The 25,952-nt window shown below is 37.7% G+C and overlaps 1 protein-coding gene across 20 annotated transcripts in view; it reads left to right on the top strand.

Annotated features, from left to right (window-relative positions):
* The window catches only part of NRXN3 (neurexin 3), a 1,505,538-nt gene that overhangs the window by 1,383,046 nt on the left and 96,540 nt on the right, over window positions 1-25,952 (top strand). The gene's annotated exons all lie outside the window — the stretch shown is intronic.

The raw sequence follows: 25,952 nt of genomic DNA, 5'->3' as shown, positions 1-25,952 counted from the left end.
AATAAATTATTTATCACAGTTTTGTACAACACATTGACCAATGTTTGCCAATGAGTGACCATAGACTTGAAACTGACCATGTCATAGTGCCATGTCCTAGATGTCATTTCCCACATGACATGGAACCCACAAGCCAGAGATACTGTCCTATCAATGGGCCATTTAGTATGAATAGCTGGCTAGACTTCCAGACTTCACAGCCATCCTCCGTTTCACTCATTTATTTCTACGCTAGAACACAAAGCACTAGAAATCCACAATTTGAAAATTTCTGATTCTTCTTCCTATTTTCTCATAGTTTGCTTTGGTCTTTCTTCTTGCCTAGTGGGAACTATGAATCTCAGTGGAAGTCTTTCCTACAGTCTAATTAGCCTCTCTATTTAATTTTGTAATAAAAACTCTGTGCCAGAAGCTGGAGGTAATATGCCCAATTTAATTCATATATGTCAATTTCTTTTTAATTGTAATTCTCTTTTCTAGTTCTTCCCACTCTCACTGCCCAAGTACACTGAAGCTGGGGTGATTACAAGAATTGCATGCCTACGCTGTCAATTATGCCTCCTGCTTTAGGATTAAATTCATTTCTTATCCTTGTCCTAATTATTAGTGGTGTGAATGGATCTCTCTACCCAAACCTGGGTGAACAGTAGTTTTCATACACTTGCTTTCAAACTTAGCTTGCTTTAGATTTTTACCTAGATGATTCCTGTGCATGGGGCATTCCATGTCCTGTGCTGCATGTACATTTTTCTTTGTGTAGGAGATGGCTTATTTCCTTTAGGTAGGATTACCAACCAGTGGTAATCTCTGGAGTGTTCTTTTGGCAAAAGTACTACAGTTCTGCAAAAATACTTGTCTTGGCAGAAGACATCTGATAGCTACTCAGTCTCTTTCTTGGAAAGGCCCCAGATCTGAGTTCTTCCATGCTGGCTCTAAAAGAGGCACCTACTTCTCTGTGCATTTGATGGTGGTCTCCCCACCATCATCACTAAGACAGCAATACATGGCCCCTCCAACTGAAAGTGGAAGTGGCCCCCAGTAACATGTTACTCTTTTATTCTTCCTCCCCTTGCTCAACTCACAGCAATGACTTCCATGCTTGAAACTGTAATTTTGGTAAAATCACCAGGAGAATTTCAGAAAAAGAAAGCAAGTAAGGCTTGTATACAGAAATGTGGTACAGGCCAGAGGTACAGGGACGGGGAGAGGATTTACCAGAAACAGAGTGGGGAGTAGAACAGGCAAATAGAAAAATATACTAAGGGGAGCAGCAGACAGGACAGGAGAGGCCTGCTGCATCATATTGGATCACCTCCAGGGCAGGGATTGAACTTGTACTGAACTTGTACTGCAAAGTTAACTCCAACCTGCTGCACCACCAGGGAGGGCTTGTCAATACAACTTAATTCTGTGTGTAAAATGTTTTCACTTCAGACTACACATGTCTCTCAATGATATAATTTCCACAAATATTGCTTTATAGAATTAGGGGAGAATGTGATTGTTCTTTACCAGTGTTAAGATGCCCAAGTCAGTAGAGTTCCCTTCTTATCTTGGTTTTGTTTTCTCATCGTGGCTCCTTGATATAACTTCCTATTCCCCCTTAATTTGAAACACTGTCTCTTCATTCAATCTTTGCCTACAAAATGAATGCTTTGGCTCAGAATCTCAAAGAATGAACCACCCCTCAAAAACTGAAACTTTCAGCTCATTCATTCAACAAACATAGGTGGAAAAGGAAGGGTAATTCCTGACAGAATTCTAGACTATGAGCCTGCAACAAAAACAAGACAGATCATTGTAATGGAGGGTCATGTTTTTATGGAACATACATCCTGGAGGTGGGAAGCTGCCAATAAATAAATTAGCAAATGAATTAAGTATTCACTGACAAATGCTATCAAGTAAACAAAGTAGGGGGATGTTACACAGGATAAGCAGTGGATGATTAGATACGTTAAAGATAATATCTGTAAGGGGAAGGCATTTAAGCTAAGACATGAATGACAAGAAGATTCAAGCATGTAAAATCTGGAGGAAAGAAAATTTATGACAGAAAGAATGGTTTGTGTGAAGGCTTATATCGAAGCATATTGGGGGGAGTTTGAAAGATGTATATAGCTGGAACAGGAGATCTGATGTGCAGTGAGATCTGAGAGGCTGACGGACTGGCTCACAGAGTGGAAAGGAGCTTGGATTTTACTAAAGTGTAATGACAAGTCATTAGAATGCCCTAACTAGAGGAGTGGAATGATTTGATTTATGCTTTTCAAGGATCATTCTGGCTTCCAAGATAGAAAAGATTGTAAAAAAGAAAAAGCTGGAACATAGATACCTGTGTGATGACTGCATCAGGTCAGGTAAGAAGACATGATAATAGCTTGAACTAGTGGAGCAAATGGACCCCTCTACTCAACAGCCAGATTAATAGACTTGCCCCATATCTTCCACCACCATGTAAGTGTTAAATCTCTGACACCTTAAACCCTAGTTTCTAAATTCTCATACTAAACTTAGTTGCTTTCCTGCTTCAGCAAGTTTCCATTATCTATAGATTGCCTATCATCATTGCCCTCAACTCCCTTCTCATTCTGTGTATTCATTCTAGATCATTCTAAATGAGTTCTGCTCCCAACCTAATGGCTATAGTGCCTTCAACCTTATCATTGAAAACTTTCCTTTTCTTGATCTGTACTCCCCTCACCTCTAACTTTTAATCTGCACCCTTTGCAACTCCTAATTCAGTTCCCTTCTCTATCTTTGTACTTCTGAGTTCCAGCGGCTGCTTTCTTTCAGAAGAAAAGAGTCATCAGTCCTGAGTTTCCTGGAATTCCTCAAACTGAATTTACCCACAGTAGTACTCACATTAGGAGAATCTCTTTATCCCATTGTTCAAAATTTTGTACTCTTCATCCTTCCTCCCTGGTCTCTTCCTAAGCTTTACTACATCATCCAGTGTCTTTATTTTCCATTGCTATCATTAATGTCATACCTATAGTCCATAAACATATTCAAAAGTTCCCATAATATAAGCAAAAAAAAAAAAAAAGGAAAAATAACTTTTTATGAACTTGCTCCTTCCTTTCCATCAGCTAACTGTTGTCTTCCCATGAGGACACTCCCTATCTTTCCTTTATGCATAAATGGTTTCTGAGCTTTATACTCTTCTTAGTATTTCTTTTTGAAATAAGTAGATATATTTTTCAGAGAAAAAAGTCAGCGTTAAATAAATTACAGACATTATCCCACCCTTTAAGTAGCATCAAATGTAGAAGACCTGAGAGATTCCTGCTCCTGCCATCCTTTTCTTCATCTCCTAATATTTCTCATCCAACATTCTGATTAGTCTCTACTGTAATTTAAGACTCATTGTGTTTTTTTATCTGAAAACATATGACATGTATTAGCCACGCCTCTTTATCTATAAAATGAAAAAAATATTAAAAAAAATGGTTTAAAAAAATATTCTTTTCCATAGCACCATTTAGAAAAATGAGTTTACATACTTCAAATGCAGACTAGTACCTAGTACATAGTCAGCACTCAATAAATGTTAACTATTAATTGTGTTCTTGTTTTTATCCATTGCCTGGCAAAGTAATAATCCTTCAAAACTCAAGTTCAGGAGCCTTCCTGGTAGCCTAGATGTTAAGTTGCAGGGCTATCACATCTATGGCCTGAGTTCTATACCTGGCCAAGGAGGTGACCCACATGTGGGACAACAGAGCCTTCCTGTCTTGCCCTCTGCTCCCCTCAGTAGTGTATTTTAGTAACTGCCTGTCCTGTCTCTGTCTCTGGTGAGTCCTCTCCACCCCCAACCCCTGTACCTCAGGTCTAAACCCCAGTTCTTCTATTATGGTGCCTCTTCCTATCTCTCAGTAGACTGAGGTAAGGCACTCAAGGATTTCAGTCACACTTCAAAGCCAGCAGGAGTTGGGCTTGCTGTGTAACAACAGAGCCCTTGAGGAACCCAGCTGTGCTGCTGTGAGTCTGCAGCAACTTCTCAGTTAAGTTCCGAGTCTATACAAGTCTCCCCTCCCACTGAGAAACTCAGACAGATCTGGATAAACCATAAACAAATTGCCTAAAGCTAAAGAACATTAAATCCATTATACTCTTTATAGTGTTAGCAGAATACTTTGACCAAATATAGAGAAATTCTTCAGAACAGTGTCACTTTGTATGTGAGTGTGTGAGTGTGTGTTTACCATGGGAAAATTCTGTCTTTGGCGAATCATAGACTATGTTAAAATAAGTAAATTATACAAATAGGGAGCTTTTCAAGCACGTTTGAGCTGCCATTTTAGAAAATATATAGAGAAAACCTAAGAGTTAAAATACAGAGTGAGTTTCACTGTGTGTTTCCATATCTGTGATAGTAAGGCTATAAAAAGCAATATTTATCTGTATGTATATTCTATACTGATGTGATCTATCTCCTTAATTAGATAGTCAATTATTTTTAAAGAGCTGCAAATAAGCCCTATAAGAATGTCATAAATGCATTCCATTTAGCAACATCTTGCAGATAAATTTTATTTTTATTCTTGCTACATCCTCCTGCAGTCTTAAAAGAACAACAGCCAAAAAAAAATCTTACTATACAGCTAATTCCAGAAAAAGATCATTACTGCCTAGTAGTATGTTAATCATGCTTACCATACCTTCTCCTTCGACATCATTATGCTATGGGGTAGGAAAGGTAGGTGGTGTGTGACTCTCCTTGGAGAAATGAGCAGTTCAAGTAAAGAAGCTTCTCAAGCAATAGAGTGTTATTTTCATGCAAAAATCCCCGACTAATAAAAAGAAGGTCTTGAAATGGTAAAAATACAGGATGCATAAGCAGAATTATTAATAAGGGCACAGTATCTTTTGCTTTCATAGGATGTTTCAAGACATAGACAAATTGGAGGGAAGCCAGACAGAAGCAGCAGGATTGATTAGGGGAATTGAAGGGATCTTTCTTATTAAGAAAGATTAAAGGAGCTATGTGTGTATAGTTTGACTAAGAGACTGAGGAAAAGGCATTATGGATATGGATGTTTGGACGTGACCAGCTACAAGCAGAGCAAAGGGATATTTAGGAACAGGGATGAAATCAAGGAAGGGAAATTATTATATAAATATCCGGGTTATTTTCCTGACTGTGAGACTTATTAGATCAGAAGAGATCCATTCCAGAATCGACTCCTTGTATTAAGGCAAGAGACAGGGTATGGTAGCATGAGTCACGATACTTTACCTAATCTGAGTAATTTGTTCCCAGGAAGCAAATATCATTCATTTTTTATCCCTAGAATTTAACACATTCTAAGAACTCCATAGAGAGATTAATCATGCTTAGTTCAGAAAATGCCCTTTAATGTCAAACATCAAAGATTTTATGACACCTTTTGTTGATTTATCATTGTATGACCTTGAACAAGTTACTTAATCTTGCCAAGACTCATCCTAAAATGGGTATTAATATTGATGCTATCGGGTTAATATGAGATCTACATGAGACAGCTTAACTTCCATTTTGATATTTTTTAACTTACTTGATATCTTCTAAGTCTGTTTTCCACTCCATCATCACTGCCATTGTCTTACTTTTTTAGTTTAATGTCTTATAAATGGTTTCCTGGATTATATATATAGTCTTACCCAATTTTAATTGTTTCCAAGAGTTATATATGGATAACCTTTGCAGTGCACATCTGATTAAGCCATCTCTTCATGTAAAACCTCCAAAGAAGCCCATTGACCTTAAAGTGACATACTTTGTGCTAGCCTCCACTTACTTTCTAATCACACTGCCTCTTCCATGTAATACTCTAGCTACATGACTTATTCTCAGCATGAATTCTCCCTTATGCCATAAATATGTCTATCCCTCTCTACTCTCCACTTGAATCCACCACGCATTCTTTTCTGGCTAGCTTGCACTCTTTCCAAAAAAAAAATGATCCCACCTGATGTTTTACCACTCTGAAAATGTATCTGGGCTTCAGTTACTTCTCTCATAGTAATGGAGCTTGTCATTAACCTACTTTTAATTCTAATATAATGTAATTATCTTTTTTATATATGCTGCTCTTAATAGACTTTGAGCTTCATTTAGACAGACATTAAATTAGTGTTTGCCACTTACTAGGCATTTAGAATGTTTTTTGGGAAAGAAGTGATGGATGTGGTAGATAGATGGTTGGGTGGATGGAGAATGGGTGGAGTTTAATACAATAGATGAATTGTAAGTAATAATAAGTGTCAGCTCTCTTCCACTAAAGTGTCAAAGTTGGTAGTCTTTAATAACTATGGCCTTCAGTGAGTGTTATTTAGAATTATTTGTAGTATATTCATATCTTTACTCTATTGTGTTAGGAATATACTGCAAACTAGGAGAAATAGCAGGAGCACAGGAGACATGGAGTATATGTGAGCACCTATCGGAGATTTATGTCAGTTTCATAATGCTAAATAAAAAATAATAAATTATTATTATTTCATCAGATTTAATGCCTTGAGGTAATTCTTGAAAATATCCTACCTTTATAGATAAATGCTGATCTTCATTTTTGCAAATGGCTATTTCATGAATTCTGGGGGCCTGATTTAAGAGAAATACAAATGAGGCAAAGGGGACTGAAATGAGTGTACAGGTATAGTGGAGGAAAGAAACAAAAAAATAACTTTTGCTTTTACAAATTTCATCTCTCCTGTTCTGCACAAAACCCAGCTACTTAACCTTAAGAAACAAGGGTAGCCCTCCCCCACTGTGTCTAGAGTGCACCCTAATCTGAGTTCATTGTAGCATCTTTTATGATCAATTGCTCATGCCAAGAGCAGAATGTTACGATTCATGAAATTAGAGCCCAAGTCATTAATAATCTGAGAAGGGTTCTCATTCCTCCTTCTTTGTTTCTCCTTTGCCAAATCTCCATTGTTACTCTTTTGTGTAGGTGTTTGTGAAGGAGAAGAATGCAATTTCAGATGCACTGAGCAGTCACCTAAAAGCACACCTCAGGGTCTTCTATGTCCCTCTGCAGCCATGTGATAAATTGCGATGTTTAAAATTAATTGTTATCTTTTCAAAAAGTGTTTACTAATTTTTGTCTCACCAGTGAACCTCAGAGTATTTTTTTCTTCACTGGCTCTCAATGAGCCTCTGAGACAGAAAACAAAACTTTCCTTTCCCTTCTCAGGAGCTTGCTAGAAGGCAAGTGTGTCAATGAATGAAGCAGCAGGGACCAAGAGAGGTGCTTGGTGTTGGTGGCTAGCCCACAGACTCAGAATATCTGCTCCTGGCTATGTCCCCACAGCTGCCTTGAAAAGACAAGCACATTTCTCTTTTTTTGGCCTCTGCATTCAAATTTCTCTGAAATTTTATCTAAACTTGACCTCCCAGGATCAGGGAAGTGAAAATATTCAAGAGCTTATTCAAGAACTATGTTCAAGAACTGATATTAAGTGAGCAATGAATTCCTCATGCACATCTTTACAAATATGGCTACATGGTAGATAATGGCGTACACTGTGATCCAATCCTTAGTCCATCCTTCTCCAGAGATAAATTCTCTAGAGAAGTTTGCTAAAAAGGTGACTCTGAAAGACACAGGTACAAGTAAACTTGAGCCCTGTTTGACTCCACTAGTTTTGCAAACTTTTTTCTCTGAATCACAGGATCCAAGAAGGTCACAGCAGGATATGACTATAAATGTAATATCTTCAGTGGTTCTGAATCAGGGATGATTTCTACCCCACTCCAATGTCCAAGCGGACTTTTAGCAATATCTGGTAACATTTTTGGCTGGGTATGGGGAAAAGGAACGATACTGTTGGTTTCCAGTGAGTAGAGATTGCAGATGCTATTTCACACATTCTATAATGTACATTAACTCTGGAATATATAAGTCAAGTAGATGTTAATATCCTGCCTAAAATACTATGGGAGAGAGTTTAAAAAAATTCTCGGCCCTCCCTGGTGGCACAGTGGGTTAAAGCACAGCACTGAGAATCTAAGGCCTCTTCCGCATGAGTTCCATTCCCGCCTGGCCCAGAGGTGACCACATGGTGTGGCAGACCTCTCCTGACCTGCCCGCTACTCCCCTCAGCAGTGTACTTCGTCGATCTGCCTGTTTTGTTCCCCACTCTGTCTCTGGTGAAGGCTCTCACCGCCCCTGAGCCTCTGGCCTGTACCCCAGTTCTGTATGCACAAATAAATAAATCTTAAAAAAAAAAAATCTCTAGTACTATGGAGAAAAACAATCAACATTAGTTTCTGAGCTCTGACTGCTTGCAAAGCTGTAGGGTAACATCAGAACAATGGCTGAGTGTGCCCTGAGGGATTAACAGTCTATGGAAGAAACTTAAAATCTAGGCTCTGACAGATAACAAAAACACTTTAATTCAGCACTAGATTGATGAGACATGAAGGCTTAGAAAACTGTTAGATTTCATGAAGAAAGAGGAAGCTGACCAGAGCATCTTAATGACTGAAAGAAGCAGCTTGTTTGTGCTGTGGGCATGGACGAGTGAAGTGGATGGATTCCTGTGACGAGGATTTGAAGCCCAGTTGCCTGTGTTTGTCCTCAAAACTGCAAGTATGGCAAGGGACCATCACAGAGCTATTTGGGAGACTAACAAGGACACATCCATCCAAGTCTCAAGTCTTTTCAGCATTATTTCTTAAAATAGCTATTTCTGGTTTTGAAAAAATGGTTAAGCACAAACTATAGGCTAAAAGATTTAGAATTCCTGAGGGACTTTTAGATTGGCACATGGCTAAAAATTTCCATGTGACATGATAAAACAAAGCAAAAATGACAAGTGTTCTTGGAACACTGTCAGTCGTGGATGTTCCCTTTGTTTTAAATGAGCAGAGGATTTTCCATATACACACCCATTATGTGATTACTAAGGAATCCTATAATCCATGTGGGACTTGTTTCTTCTCTCAGTCCAGCGAGTCCCAGTGTCCTATTCTACGTTAGCTCCAATTCCCTTTGGCTCTCAGATGGGAGTGTGTCTTTACAAAAAGACAGTAGGATTGGAAGTGGAGAGCCCAATTCTATTTTGTACTCACCACTAAGTAGTCGGGTGACATCAGGAAAATTTCCAGTATAGAGATAAGGCCGGCCTCAGTCATGTTCAGCAGCTCAAATTCTATGCACTAATGCCCCCACTGACTGGCATAACCCTCATTCAAAAGGTTAGAGAAAATGTGACTCATCTAAAGCACGTTTCATGCTCTTTCAGTAAAATATTGAAATAAGCAATGTCAGCGGCCTGATGTTCTCACTAATGGACTAGTATAGCCTATGAATAAACAACACCAGTTTTTGGTTACTGGATCTCATTGCAGCCTATTTATAAAGTCACAACTCTACGGGGGTTTTTTGACAGAGACTCTGGAAGGGTAAAAAATGACAGTACAGTTGTTTCCTAACATCTGGAAGCTCTTTTGCACACAGGTAGGGCCCCAAGGAGAATTCTTCCTAGGCAAAAAGCTAATCTGATTCATATCTTTACCTAGAGGCACTTAAAGAAACTGTCATATGGTTCTCACTGTGACAAATTTGAGTCCCAGGGAGATTACTGAAGTTATACACATTTGGGGGAAAATATCTACTCTCTTTTCAAGGGAAAGTCTCCTGCAATATCTTTTTCCAGTCTCTACTTTGCATTTGCAGCACAGAATTATTAATTATTTTCAGAACCAAAGTGATGTAACTACTACATCACTTTATATCCAAAGTAATGAAGCTTCCAGATGTTAGGAAACAACTGTACTTTCCCCTTCAGAATTTCTGTCAAAAACCACTGTAGAGTTGTGACTTTATGCTGCAGTGACATCCCATAACCAAAAATTGGTGTTGCTTATTCATAAATTAATAATTATTATTAATTATTTCAGAACCTATGTGACGAAACTCGTCACTTCACAAACCTGAATCTTATAAGAACAGCATAGATATAATAATTTGTTTTCTCCTTTTGTCTATTTGTTCATTTAATAAAGCAACTGTTAATGAAATATAAATCACATGGGATAGACACTTAAGTGCCGGACCTTAGTATTTGTTTTAAATTAATGATGTTGGAAACCTATGTGTTATTTTCTCCATTATAACGTAGAATGCTCAGTCTGGATAAGAATATTACTTCAGCTTCTTCCACATATTCTTTCACATTATGATCTTTCAATTATTAGAAAGAGGTTTACAATGTTCCATTTCTTCCTCCTGCCTACTTACTGCAACATGTTGGCTCAAGGAAAGACTAACCTATTGAATCAGAAGGGCATTGAGTGGATGGCTCAATTAACTTGTAAAAGGTAGTTGTTCAGTGTTAGTGAAAATGTTTAAGATTATTTAAGCAGAATTATCTACTATGCTTTACTATCATTTCTCTGGATAGAGTATAAAGGTGTCATTTGTGAAACTGAGTTTCACATGTGTGGTAGTGTTACAGACACCCTTTATAGATGAGGAAAACAAAGTGTAAGTGAAGGAATTTATTTTTAAAAAAACCCAGGGTGGTAAATGATTTTGTTAAACCCACATTGGAAAACCTTCTTAGACTTTGATGTACCAAAAATTATTATCTGTGCTGTTTTTAGTAGATTCGGGTTTTTGCAGTGAGCAGTTTCATCACTTTTGTTTTGAAATAATTAAATGTGTGGTCTATAACTAGGGCAAAGAGACTGCCCTCAAGCAGGTCTTCACTCACTTCCTTTTTTTTAAGATTTGTTTATTTATGCGTACAAGAACTAGGTATAGGCCAGAGGTGCGGGATTGTGAGGATTCACCAGAGACAGAGTAGGGAGCAGAACATGCAGATCCACTGAAATAGAATGCTAAGGGAAGCAGCCGGCAGGCCAGGAGAGGTTTGCAGCACCATATGGGTCATCTCCCTGGCCTTCCAGGGATTAAACCTGTTTGCAGTGGCTGGTAATAGCCTGTTAGTCCAGTGGCTTTAACCCCTACACCACCAGGGAGGCTCTCCACCCACTTCTAACATGAGGAGAAACCACGACTGGCATTTTTACCTTGTTTCCCTGTTTGCAGTATCATTTGGAAAATGAAAAATGATTAGCTAAATTGTCTAGTCTAATGTCTGGCAAACTAGATATTCAGCAAATGTTGCTGGTATTATTTTTGCTGATATTATTATTGAACCGTTCAAACATACAACACAGAAATATATTAAGCAAAATCTACAATATTACCTTATTCCTAAATATTTGTTTCTTAAAATACATTCTCGGGCCCTCCCTGGTGGTGCAGCAGATTAAAGCACAGCACTAAAAAGCTAAAGCCACTTCAGCATGAGTTCGATCCCTGCCTGTCCTCGAGGTGACCACATGGTGTGGCAGACCTCTGCTGATCTGCCCACTGCTCTCCTCAGCAGTGTTCTTCGTCAGTCGGCCTGTTCTGCTCCCCACTCTGTCTCTGACCTCTCACCACCCCTGCACCTCTGGCCTGTGCCCAGTTCTGTATGCATAAATAAATGAATCTTAATATATATATTCTCATTGATTTTTCTTATCATTTACTTCTTTCTACTTGTAGTATAATTTTAAAAAATCATAATGTTTGTTCTTTGCCCTTGGCACAGAGGTCCTAAAACCTGCAATTTCCTGAGTGATAAGGGTGGTTTCTTATTATTCATAGTGATCACCCTTTACTCACACCTGAGTTTCTGCTAATTAAGTGACTTAGACTGGGGTTCCTGTACAGACTCAGGATGGCACTGGTTATCAGAGTCCAAAAGATTAGAGACAGGGATCTTCCAGCTGAACCATCTGAGTTGCAAGGAGGGATGGGGGCTGGAGATTGAACTTTATTAAAACACCTGGACAATGAGAATTGAGTTTTTTTTAAAATTTTATTTATTTATTCATACAGAACTGGGGTACAGGCCAGAGATGTAGAGGGTGAGAGGATTCACCAGAGACAGAGTGGGGAGCAGAACAGGCAGATCGATGAAGTACACTGCTGAGGGGAGCAGCGGACGCGTCAGGAGAGGTCTGCCACGCCATATGGTCACCTCTGGCAGGCTGGAATCGAACTCATGCGCAAGTGGCTTTAACTCACTGCACCACCAGGGAGGGCCGAGATTAGAGTTTTTAACTTGCAGAACCAACCCACCTCCTGGGAGGATGATATATACTGGGTCCACAGGGCATGTTCACACCTTGCCCCATACATCTGTTCATCTGTCCATTTTTATCCATGGTAGTAAGTAAACTGGTAAATATAAGTGAACATGTTTTTCTGAGCTCTGTGAGCCATTGTAGTATATAATGCTTAACCGTTAGGAGGAGTGTGGGTACTTTATCTTAACTTGACCAGACCTTTGTGTAACCTGAGAACTCAACACTTAGGATTAGCATTGATAGAAGAGAGTCAACTTGTAGAACAGGGCTCTTCTACCTGTAGAATTTGATACTAATTCCAGGTAGCTCATGGTGGAAGTGAACTATTGTAACTGAATTATTGTAGGACACCCATTTGGTGTCTGGGAAATTGGGTATTTGTGTTGAAATACATCCTAAGACTACTATAAGCTACTAAAGGTTACTAAAGGCTGCAAGAAGGCACAGTAAATACAGTCTACCTATTTAAACCTTCAGTTAGTTGACTTCTGGTAAATTGCAGTTTTTCCAGACCAGTGGTGTGTTGACAGTTAGTTTTAGTAGAACCACGAGCACTGGCTGTGTGGGCAATTTTGCTAACTAATCAAGCTAAGGACACAGGCGCTGTTGGATACATGCTTCTCTGGAGACCTAGCCAGTGATATGTTGCTACTGAGTACTGAGGGTCACTTCAACTTTTCAGCAAAGAACAAGAAATAATGACTGCAGCCACAGGAGAGCAGGTGAGCTTGCAAGCCAGGTCCAGAGTGACATAAATGTACAGGTGCACAGCCCCAGAGATCACTTGTTTCAGGTCACAGCCCCATGTATACCACAGGTGATTAGACGTGGGAAAAGCATGGATGGGTCAGCCTAACCTTTGAGGCTAGGAAACCACATTGGTCCATGTCTCATTTCTCTTTTCTTTTGCTTTTACTTCATCTGCTATGAATGACCCCTGTTTTTATGTTGCTATTTTATGGCATTCAAAAAAAAAAAAATCTCCCACTGTGCAAATATTATACTCTTCTTTTGGCCTGGAGGGAAGTTGTTGGAGAGCAATCTTGGAATTATTTTTTTTTTAACAACAGATCTAAAAGGAAATGCCAAGTAATAAGCACACTCATATTAGCCCCAGAACCCCTGATCTGAAGCTAGGAGCTTCTGTCATACCTCAGCCCCCTGTCCTCCCGCACACACACAGCCTGGGTAGAGAAGCTGATCATTTCACGTGTGCCTATCAGACACGAAATTCTTCCAGGCTCTCCTTTGCAGAGAAAATGGACCATTGCCTCTCAAATTACTGCCCCCAACTCAGAGGCATCTACTCCCTGATGCTTCCTTTTGAAGCTTTATACAACTCAACCTCTGCTTTAGGCTAGAACAGAATAGTCCTGCAGTCTATTAACCGAGTAGGTGTTTCTTAGAAAATTAAAAGCAAAAATGACTACATGGAAAAGCAGATGATCTGTAGGTGGTGTGTAGTCTCCCTGTTTCCTCTTCCATGCTGGGGAGATCCTGCTGGGAGCATGGGGTGGGTGAGCCCAACATTTTCAGCTGGGACCAGTCTGAAACTACCAGTGGAGCAGGCCAGTCCCACTGACATCTGCCCAGATCTCTCCCCTGCAGGGGATCAGCTCCCTTTCCTTCCGAACTGCTTTCTCTTATGAGAAGGTCGCTGGTGCCCACTGCTTCCAGGGCAGCCCTTTCTACAAGCAGCGGGTGACTTTGAAAGGCAAACAGCAACAGGGAGACTTTGAAGACAAGAGGGGACTTTTTCATCTTCGTGGGCCCCAGCCAGAACATTGGTTCTCAGTGCAGTACAAGCAGTTTCAAAGTTATCTCCCATGCTGATATGAATGTGATAACACAGAGCAGAGAGGTGCCATAATGATTTCCTTTCAAATGGCTGCCTCACCATTTATCTTTGCGCACTGTCAAAGACTGATATGGTCGGGAGCTAGCAGTGGCATGGAATAATTAATCTCGCACTGGGGAAGTAAGTTCCTCATTTGTCTCCTGAGAAATTAGCACTGCATTGACAGGGAAAGTAGATGATGCAATGAGAAAGGAGTAGGGGGTGGCTTTTTGGTTTTTTGTTTTTTTAACTGTGGGTACCAAATTTTAGCATGGATACAGCTATTTGGAGTTTTGATTTAGTACCTACTCCATGTTAAGTGTTGGGATACAGATCATTTCTACACTAGACTGGCTCCTCATCACTCGAGTACCATCTATTATTTCTAAATGCTTGTTACCGTTGCACAATGCCCTAAGCTGCTATGATGATGCATACAAAGAAAGCTGAATTTCACTGAGTATCTGCATTCTTTACTGTAATGACTGAACTTCTATAAGAATTCTCTCCCCTACCACCAATGCAAAAACTTATAATGAGATAGCTTGGTAAGTGGTTTGGGACTGAGATGTTCTACCCTGTGGTTCCTATCTATGGGCTCAGTTTTGTCTATTTTCTAGTCTGTGAAAGAGAAAAGGGGGAAACATGCCTTAACATGTTCAAGGGGGAGACCCTGTGGTAGCACTCACCACGTTGCTTATATCCACCAGACTATAACTTTCTGCAAAGCAAGAACATACAGCTGACCCTTGGGCAACAGGGTTTGAGATGCTGGGATCCACTTATGTGCAGAGTTTTCTGAAAATAGATGACCATGGTAGAAACTAGAATAACGATAAACACAGCAAAATAAAATTGATATCTTTTCTTTATGATTTTCTTAACAATATTTCTTTTTTTTATGGCTTACTTATTGAAAGAATACAGCACTTCATATGTATAAGATACAACATATGTTGATCGTTTATGTGACAGGTAAAATTTCTGGTCAATTTTAAGGAGTCCAAAATGGATTGACCATGTTTTTGACCAGGACATGACCATGTCCTCATTGTTTAAGGGTCAGCTACTCAATCACTAGCTGGAAAGTCATATAGTTTGTATAGAACTTCTTGAGGTCTACTCATTCTAAAAGAACAAGAGGCACTAGATATTGGGGGAAATTATCTCTGCCACAGTTATATAGGGTGCATTCCTTTTACTTCTGTAAATTTCTAGCAACCAAATATTTAATAAGAGAATTAAAAGGGGGTGAGTTCACAATGTTTCAGAATTAAAATGCTAACTTAAGACTGCCCTTCTTAGTGACAGACCATGCTGGGAACTTGTTTTGAACCTTTTTCTTTTATTTGATCAGATACTAACCCTACACTAAATTCAAATGAGAGCAGTTATGGTTTCAGTAAATGCTAAGAGGGACGAGTCAAGCCTGTAATCCTCTTTCTTTGCAGCTATAAATGGACTGACTGAGACCAATAAGATAGGTAAACCAGAAGTAAGGTATCAGACTTGGATAGAGGTGGGGAGCTAGGGAAATAGTCTGTTCTGTTCTATAAAAATCAACAAACATGTGTCCTCAAAAGAAAAAGGACACTGGTCCAGGGTGTAAAGCATCAGACCAAGTGAAGCAGATGTATGTTTGTAACGCACCCACACAAGCAGCCAGGATGGAATACTGTGGGATTGATGGTCAACCATTTCTCCTGTTTTTCCTACTGAAGGCATAATGTTGCTTTGCTTTTAGTTATGAGCTAACATTGGTATTATAGCATTCTGTGTTTCAGGTATACAATAGTGTAATTCAACAACTGTATTTGCTGTTACGTGCCACAGCAATAGTCTAGTTTCCATCCACCACACCTTTATTCACTCCACCCACCCTGAATCGCTTTTTTCCAGTGTTCTCATAATCTAAATTTTTTTGTTTTATTTTCATCTGTTTGCTTGATTTGCCTTTCTTTTCTTTTTATTGTAAGTTTCAGACCTACAGTTTTATATTGCCATATCTGCATGTACTTCATTATGTCCCACCAAAGTCTAGTTACCTTTCTCTGCACTTGTTTCACCTGCCACCCCCATTGTCTACCCCCTATAATTATTATCATTGGTCATTGAATCTAAGGGCTTGTTTTTGCTTGTTTGCTTTGTTTCTTAACATGAAACATTTTTTACATGGTGGATACCATGAATTTTAGCTCTAACTTTCTATATTTATGACATTCAATTTGAGGCTGATAGTTACTTAAATCTGAGCCCATTCTAAAACCTTACATGTTTGCTTTCCTCCCCACATTCTGTTTTTGATGTCTTAAGATATAGGTAGATATATAGATAGATAGATAGATATAGATAGATAGATATAGATATATCTTAAATATCTGTATAATATATATATGCATCTTATATATATATATATATCATATATATGTGTGTGAAATATTTTCACACATATATGAAATATGTAGAAAAGATTGTGTTCATATAAAGCCTAGGAAAGCAAGGTCACAGCCTTCCACTTTGTAGCCTGATGGACCCTACCAAGGGCTGTGTGGGCCTTAACAAGTCCCCTTCAGCCCTGGAGTTTTCCTACTCCCTCAGTGTTCAGCATGTTGTGATTTAGAATCTATTGAAATGCATTAGGTAGCGGCTACCAATTAGAATAGGTTCACACTAGACACTTGGGAACTAGTTCAGTTGGTCACTATGGTGATTTAAGGAAGTTGTCTTATCAAGACTCCTTGGTGAATCAGCTCTGGCATTTCGATTTCCTCTGTAATGTGAATTGTGGAAAGTGGTTCATTATAATAATTAAGGAAAATTTATGCAGCGAGTACGTTTTTATTTCCTATGTCCTGTTATACTGCTGGTATTTTATGACCTAAAAAAAAATAAGTATGTATTGGTATTAACTATTTATTTCCAAAATGTACTCCTGAATGAGTTGTTAGTTAGAATTTAATAAATGTGGAGATTTTGCACCAGATTAGGAAAATATTTAAAGAAAATGTTCTGCAAATTCTTGAGTAAAATGAATTACCATCCTCTAATAACTTAAATGTTAGCTTTGACACAGTCAGAAATTAACTGTTTGTAAAAGAGTATCAGTTTCCTCCAGTGTAAAATAGTTCTAGTATGGATAGGGCATTAGCAAAGATCTGAGCTCCTATCTACGTTCTGATTCGATGTTCTCTTTGGAAAAGCCTACTACTGAGAAATGTACTGAATGAAAGTCTCCCACTACAGGGAGACAGAGTTTGGGTTGCTACAATGTGGTTTCTGTGGTTGGAGTGGAGAAAAACCAACGGTGACTTCTGAGTGATTGACTCACTTGTGAAGGGTAGATCGAATGAACAAAGCAAGCCACAATCACTTGTTCTGCTCCTGTCTGGTTTCTTCTCCAGAAACTTCCCAAATCACAAGCCAAAGTGCCTATTAGCTATAACAGAGGTTCCACATAAATGGTGAAACACGCAGAGCTCAAGTTTAAAGAATAGTCTTTATCGTCTGTAATGATTTTACCTGTTGAGTCGTTCCTTGAGAATTTTCACTTTTAAAAGATTTCATAGAAGCATCATGCAAGAGTAAATACTAAGGCAACTTTGAACCACACATGCCATCTAGAATTAGTTATTATGTTTTTTTCAATTTAACATCCATTCCTATCACATGATGTGCTCTTACACATTCTTTTAAAGTATTATAAATTGAAAAGTATCATTTACACTTAACACTCTTAACTCTGACGATGACCCTGAGTTCATTCAATGTTCCTATCCTGCGAGCTCCTTTGCTCGCCATATAACCCATTTCTCTCTCTTTTTGTATAATTAGAATTTTCTTTCTGTTATCTCAGATTTTTTTAAACTGCAATTACCTAGATTATGCTGTTCATTATTTTATTTTGGCAGCACAATTCTAAAGTATTTGCTTCTGTGAATTTCCTATCATATTTGAAGTTTTTGACATTATTTGTTATGATCCATTTACTCTCCCTTCCCTCTCATCTCCTAACAAGCTCTAACTACAGGGATACAAATACAGTTAAAGAGACTTGGTCACATTTTGTGCCTGTTCTTCCATTTTGTCTACTTCTGCTGCTAGCACAGAGTTTTCTACAAAGTTTTACTATAATATAATGATCTATCCTATATACAAAATTGTCAGGATCCCACTGCGTGTTTGATAAATGGACCAAACTTATCATTGGTAAGGCCTTTGTGTTATCTTAAACTCAATCAAATTATTCAATTATTTTAATTGATCAATACTTGTGTATGTCAAGAAGTGTGAAGTTCAGGAAAGCAAAAAGGATTATTTCACTTGTGAGATCACATCTGGAGAACTTAAATTGTACCATTCAAGCTTATGTTGCATCTGCTTATATATAAGGCCAGTCTTGTCTGTTAAGCAGGAGAAAATTTAATTTGCAGCCTATTTTATTAAAGGATAAATTAAGGTACTATGTGGGAATTGCAATTATCTAAGGTAATAGAACACAGAACTTGCCTAGATTTAAAACTAGGTCTTTTGTGAGTTTCATTCATAATGACACCATAATAATAGCTACATATGTTAAGCACTTATGAACCAGGGACTGTTTAATATACTTTTACATTTATTAATTCATATAATTCCCCCTCCACCCTATGAATAAGGTTTTCTTCTCTCCATTTTTTATGAGATAATTGAGGAATAAAAGATACTTTTAGAAGTTTCAATTCTTACAGCATATAAATTTGGAGATGGATTTGAACCCATGAACTCTTGATCACTATTTGTACTGTACTAATGCAGTTTGATGGGGAAAAATAGAGCAATGACTATTAAGGGTTTAAAAGAAACTGCTCAGGGCTTCCCTAGTGGCACAGGAGTTAAAGACAGTGCTATCAAGCTATCAACAGTCACTGCAGCAAGAGTTCAATCCCCGGTCAGGGAACTGACCCACATGGCACAGCAGACCTCGCCTGTCTGGTCTGCTGCTTCCCTCAGAAGTGTATTTCAGTAGATTTGCTGTTCTGCTACCCACTCTGTCTCTGGGGAATCTTCTCACCCTTCCACAACTCTGCCCCACACCCCAGTGTTTGTATGCATAAATAAATGAATCTTTAAAAAAAAAAAAAGAAACCTCTCAAACTCATATTTTGATATTATTATTAATAACAGCAGGGTCAGCTGTTAAATAAGTATTCTATATAGGGATATGCTTTTGGATAAAATTAAATCTTCCTCACGAATCTACTACTGTGACCAAACTGCAAAATATGCAATGGATGAATAATTAAATCCAGATGTCTCCTTCAGCAACAGCAGCAAAACCTGGAGGTGGGAGTGAAGGGAAAAGAGAAGTGACAGACTCAGAATTCAGAAAAACCATGATCATTAATTTTAAAGTAAAAACGTGTCTGAAATGCTAGCCTTCCGCTAATTCTGAGAATCACACAATAAAAAATAAAATCTGCATGCCATTTAACAGCCAGCAATACAAAAACCTAACTGTGTTAAATGTAATATGCATAACTGGATTCACAATTTGGTTTTCTTAAGGAGAAATAACTTAGTTATCATTAAACTCTTTCAGCAGCTGGTTTTAATAATGTTCTTCGGTTATCAGGGGTATCATTTTTCCTTCAGGCAAAGATGAGAAAATGTGAAGCTAAAACCTTTGCTGTATGTGATAATGAAGTTGGTCCATTTCTATGCAGAATTGCAACAATTCTTATCACTCAGCATGAACAGAGGTGTGGAAGCAGGCAGTTCCTCAAATTATAGGAAATTGCTGAATTCACAGATTTCTATCTCAACAAAATGAATTGGCTATATATTATATGAAGAACAAACTTAGCCTGTTGGTTTGTTTTATATGATTGTGATTATTGTTTAAGCAGTGACTAAATGGAGAGAGAAAAAAACCTATAAAAGTGCATATAATTGCATCATGTATTAATCTTTATTACAGTAGCTAAGGGTGGGGGAAAAGGTAGTTCCATAGATCTTGGTACTAATACCCAACTTTCCTGTGCATCTGTCAGCACAGACATTTCCCTGCCACTTACAAGGACATTCCATTGCCTTTCTCATCTGAGAATGTTCTAACATGAATACAATTAAGTAAAACTTTAAAAATTAGTCTAGCCAGCTTTTTACCATACCAAATTTTCTGGACCATTTATGTAATGTTCATTGACTTGCAGTCAGGGAAGGTGTCAACTCTTTTATCAAATATCTTTCATTAAGGATGGTAAAAATATATTTTGATCAATTCATGCCCTTTGCCTTCCCCCCAACTTCATGCATTTTTGAGATGTATCTCTCTTCTTCTTGTCTTTACCTACCCAGCCAACAATTGTTTATAAAGTGGCTTTTCATACTGTTCATGGTTTAAGGAGATCCAGTTCTGTATAGCTCTGGAATTCTGTTTGAATCACTGCTTTCAATTTAGGGAGCAAGGCAGGATGTAGGGTGTGTCAATGACTGAAATGTCATGACATTAACAATCCAGATGTCATGGCAAGCTGGGAGACAGGACAGCTTGGTTATAATCAGATGGCAGACATCCAAGCAGTCTCATGTGACAGCTTTTTATTTTGGTCTGTTTGAGACTCAAGACTATAATGTTTTGTACATTTGAAAAGGGACTAAGAAATCTCCTCTTCTATACAATAAAAAATATTAGGTCTCATAACTTTCTTAAATAAGAATTATTAGTATATTCTTATGTGTTTATTGGAAGCAATTAATAAGAAAACAGAAAATTACTTATAATCCTTGTTTTTGGTTTATCTTTGTCATTAAATAGAATGGTTATTGTTTTCTTTTTTTTTCTTCAAAATTTAAACCCCTATATTCCACAAATGAGGTAACTAAGGTATAGGGGAGTTAAATGATTTCTAAGTGACTTTGATACTTCTAATTAGTGGCAAAATTAAGACTGGAAGATATAGTCTCCTGATTCATATGTCAGTACCATTTGCAGAAACATAATTCCTTTTTAAAATTGTTTCCAGCAACAGTGGGGGGAGGGAAATGCACTGGACTATGGTGATGGCACATTGGTGATTTGGTGATGGGAAACCCAAGGGCATTGCAACTGAGATGGAAAAATGCACAAAAATATGTAAAAATAAACTAATATAAAAAAAAATGTTTCCAGCACTGAAATATTGTATGAGTTCATGGTATATAATGCAATGAATTGATATACTTACATATTACATGTATAATTTAATGTGTCTTTTGTGATGAAAACATACGATATATCTTAGAAACTTGAAAGTATATAATATAGTAGTATTAGCTATCATCACTATGCTATACATTAAGGCCCTCAACATATTTATATTAGAATTGGAAGTTTGCATACGTTGACCAATACCTCCTCAATTACAAGACCACGTTCTTGAGTTCTATCATAACTATAAAGAAACCTACTCCTCTTCCCAGTAAACATTTGGAACAAAGCTATCTCGCTTCTTAAGATAGCTGTATATAGAACTTTAAATCCTTGGTTGAAGAATTCTGAAGAAATTTACATTGTACCAAAGCAATAGCCTAATGTTTTATAAATTTCAAATTGGTGGGGTTGATTGTTTTTATTTAATGGAAGAGTACTTGGGAGGAAATGGTGGATTCACTGCCCAGTATCCTTGAGCTCCACTATTGACCCCATATCCCTAGAGCATCTTGTCACTGTAGAATAAAGGTTTATAGGAGCTCCCTTGTACTTTGTTACATAGAGGTTTTTTTACATGTTTATTTTTCCAGCCCAATATGTTTTCACTTAAAGACTAACATCAAATCTATTACCTCATTTACAGTTTTGTAAAAATATTTGGGAAAGAAGTATAACTGTTCATTATATACATTATTTTACAGTGCTTCTAGGGCAATATCAATCATTATACATTATAATTTATTTTTTCCATAACAAAAGGAGAGCTAACTATTTTGAAACATTTCGGAGGGAAATTCAGGTGAGAAAAAGCATCTTTTGAAAAACCAGGTTTGAAACTTCTAATTCCCTTGTCATAGTATGGGCTTAAATTCATTGTTGATGGAGAAAAAAAAATAGGAAAATATATTCAGTTGTCTTGTGAGTTATAGGACCAGAGGAAAAATGGATTTTCCATAGTGCCCAGAAATATTTTGTATTTGTATAACCCAAAAGCAACTAAACATTCAGATTTGAAAATTCATGTATGACTCTTGCCCCTTGGAGACTTCATGGGTGTAAAGTAGAAAAACTGACTAGAAAAGAACAAAGCTGTCTCTGAACTTTTCTCAGATGAGCATCCCTAAGAATTTCTCTGGTGATCAGTAGCATTTGTTTTCTGCTACATTAAGTGTTTGGTGGGAAATCTACCTATTACTCTCAAGTCTAGTTGGTTTCTCTTTGGCTGTTCTGTTCCGTGCTCTGTTCTTTTACCCTGGACTCTTCCAGGAGGCTCTGATAACTGCCTCCAGGGCATAAAGCTCTACCCCTGGCTTGGCCCTTCTGTTCTGGAACAGGAAGGAGCTCAGTCTTGTTCAATCAGGCTCAATCTTGCTACGATTCCTCCTAGACTTCTGGGACCCAGTATTTCAATTATACTTTCTTTCACCAACACCTCTGCTTTTCTTAGCAGATAGGCTTCTGTTCCTGAGGTCATTGGTCATTCCATTGCTCTGAGACCTTCCTCAGTATCCCTTTCATCTGTTGACGGTCTAACTCAGCACTATCTCATTTTCTTAGTAGCCATGCTTCATCATTAAAAAGAAACATATGAAATTATTTTTAATGATGAAATAAAATACATTAAAAGATATTTTGTTATATCTTTGGAGTAAAGATACCACCAATACAATTTCCCTGTTTTAAATATTATTTTTAAGTTTGCTGACTTGGTCAGTTATCTTGTAAAAAAAAACATGTACTAGACTTGCAGAAATATACAGGGAGCTCTACAGTGTTCAACATCATTAAACAGTCAGCAAAATGAAAGCACAATCCTCTGGTAAATGTTAGTTCCATGGTGATGTGGGTGAGATGTAGGTATAGGTGTGCTTCAGTGGAAGTTATCAGATAACTGGCCCCAACTCTGCAGATGAGGAAAAGATGTAGTTTCTTCATTGATTTGAAATGACTAATGTCACACTCTAAAATGAATCATCAGTTATGTCAACGTGACAGAAAACTAGCAGATAAAAAAGTAAAGTTTCTTCTAAACCTCTCAGCTCTTTGATATACATCAATCATCCAGATGTCCAAAACATGCAAGCTGCAAGGTTTCTTTTTGTTTTTATTCAGAATTTTTATATGGACATGCATTACTTTTGTTCTCATAAACAAAATACCAAGTCGCTTTTCAGTTCACACCTTAGAAGTTTTTCAAAGTAATTTCAGATCTGTGGAAAGCCCACTTATCACTAATGGACTCTGCTTTGTGGTTTGGTTTGGTTGTTGAGAAATATTGACCCTCTCAGGGCTTCCTTAGTGATTCAGCAGTTACCCAGCAATAACTTAGAACAAATGTAACCTAATTTTGATATTATTCTAAAGTTACTTCAACTAAATAGTAAAAAGTTGACCTACCTAATGAATTAAATTAGTGAATTTACTAAATAAGATTAGGAAATGTTATTTATTAAATATTGAATTATCTACTGTTAGACCTTCTATGCTGCTGACCCCTTATATATTAAACTGAGTATATATGGTTATTAACAATTATTAGATCACTATATATATTTCTGCATATGTTATGTCTCCACATAGAGTTTATTTTGTTTCAGCAATTTCCCACCTGTAGTCATGTTTTATCATATAATATAGTATGTGGCCTACAAAACTAATTTTAGGCAATGTCACCAGAGGGAATGAATGCTCTTAGGCTTTGGATAATATTAATTAAATCCACCCATTACATGTTTGTACAACATTCTCTTATTAATATAATCTAACACTTAAATCCAAAGTTGAGATTATGTCCAAAATTGGCCATCTTAATATGGATCCACCATGCAGTCACAGTGTTTCAAAGACTGGGATAAACAGATTTAGACATTGATATCAAAGGCTAGCTCCTTCTTAAATCAGAATTCATGTGTAAGTTATCATCTTGGAATTTGGATTCCACAAGAGGAACAATTTTGGAATGTTACCAGGAGAGGCTTGAGAGAATAGACTAGCTCACTAGTATGGAGTAAATTGGGTTAAGTTGGGTTGAAGTGAAGGCGTATTAGTATGTCAGAGTTATATGCTAAGAGAGAGATAAAATGGAAGAATTCAAAGTCAGCCTGGAACTAATAATGTGACTGCATAAAATACAAAGGGCAAGAATGAAGGAGTAAAGCCTGAGGCCTAAAAAAGCTAAGAGAATGATTCGATGAGATCCAAAGTTTGAGTGTTGGAGACCCATATAGTTGTCTCCAGACCTCTGGCTTGTGTGGCCCACATATGCTGTGAGTGAAGCACCAGTCATCAGAAAGGACATTCTGGAAGAGCAACCCATTGTTATGGGTTTGATGTTGTTTGCAACTAGTTCCCAAATGAAGCCTGTTTCAAAGAATCACATCTTCAGTGTGCCACACACACATACTCTTAGTTCTGTATTCTTTTCATTTTGTCATATAATTGGAGTGAATACCTGGACACCATTTTTTAAATACAACCTGACTTTGATCTTGATTTCCCCAACTGACTTCTGAATCTGTCCGGGGAATGCTAGCAAATATCTCATGCTCACTGGATAAAGCAATCTTCCTGTTTCCTCTACTAAAACTCTTTCTTCCTCTTTCTTGCCTGGGTGGGTTGCCTGGGTGGGTCAACCACTCTCCTCTCCACTATGTTTCAATTCCTCTTCTGAAATTTTAGAAGCAACTTTGCCTCTGCTCTCAACCTTTGTGGTCACACCATTGATAGAACCAAAGTTTCTCCTCTTTTGCCACTGTCTTATTTTAATATCTCTTCTAAAATAAGCAGTACTCTCCCAACTTCTTTCCCTGCTCCTAGCTGCTTGATGGTTCAATCCCTCTGACGTCTGAGTGATCTTCCCAGTATTGCAACTTATCAGTCCACTTGGTAGCTCCCAGTAACTCCATGTAGTCTCAATTTCTGACCCTGTATTCATAGGTCTATGCAAGCCACTTCAGTCTCTTTCTCGTCAGCTCTCTGACACATAGCAACACTTGCCTTTTGTCTCCACCAACATGCCTGCCACTTTTTCCATCTTGCATTTATTCATAGTGTTGTTGGAGTGTCTCCATCTGCACCAGCCTTCCTTGACCTATCAACATGTTTTTCAAGACCCAGTGTAGAATTTGTCCACAAAACCTCCTTGGATTCCTGTCCTCTCCTAGTGACACTCTGGTATTTGTATTGGACTTTGTTGAATAATAAAAAAACTAACATCTGCTTTTCAACATAGATCATTATTTCCATATCTGTCTTCCCCTCTCTCCAACAGGAGATTGTAGATATCTTGGGGATAAAATACTTGTCTTCACCCCTTAAGATCAAGCTTAGCTGTCACTTCACCCTTACTGACTAATGTTTTTCCTGTATCTCAACTGCAAAATATGTAAAAGTATATTCATAATTTCAAACCATTTTAAAATTAGTTCTTATCCCAGTGTCTTATCTCCTAAATTAGATTATAACCCTTTCAAGGTTAGAGAGCATGTAATTTATTGAACTTATGTACTAAACAAGGAATATTTGTCAGGTGATTTGATTGGTACATCTTAGCAAAATTAAAATACCAGGGTCTTCAAATAATTATCTTTATGAGTTGAGACAAATTATTTATCCTTCAGGGAAATTTTGTTTACTATATTGTGATATAGATGACACATTCATTCCTTAAAACAGAAATTCACTGATATGTTCCTTTAAGTCATGGAATTTTGTTTCATACTAAATCTAAAAGCAGCAACAAAAAACAAATCCAGAATCAACTGCATGCCTGCTAAAAGCTATATATATATGTATATATATATATA

This window comes from Condylura cristata, unplaced genomic scaffold (assembly GCF_000260355.1).
Source record: "Condylura cristata isolate star-nosed mole 26May11 unplaced genomic scaffold, ConCri1.0 scaffold00013, whole genome shotgun sequence".
In the NCBI taxonomy this organism is placed as follows: domain Eukaryota; kingdom Metazoa; phylum Chordata; class Mammalia; order Eulipotyphla; family Talpidae; genus Condylura; species Condylura cristata.
Note: the sequence above shows the minus strand (reverse complement) of the source record. Positions and strands in the feature narration are given on the sequence as shown.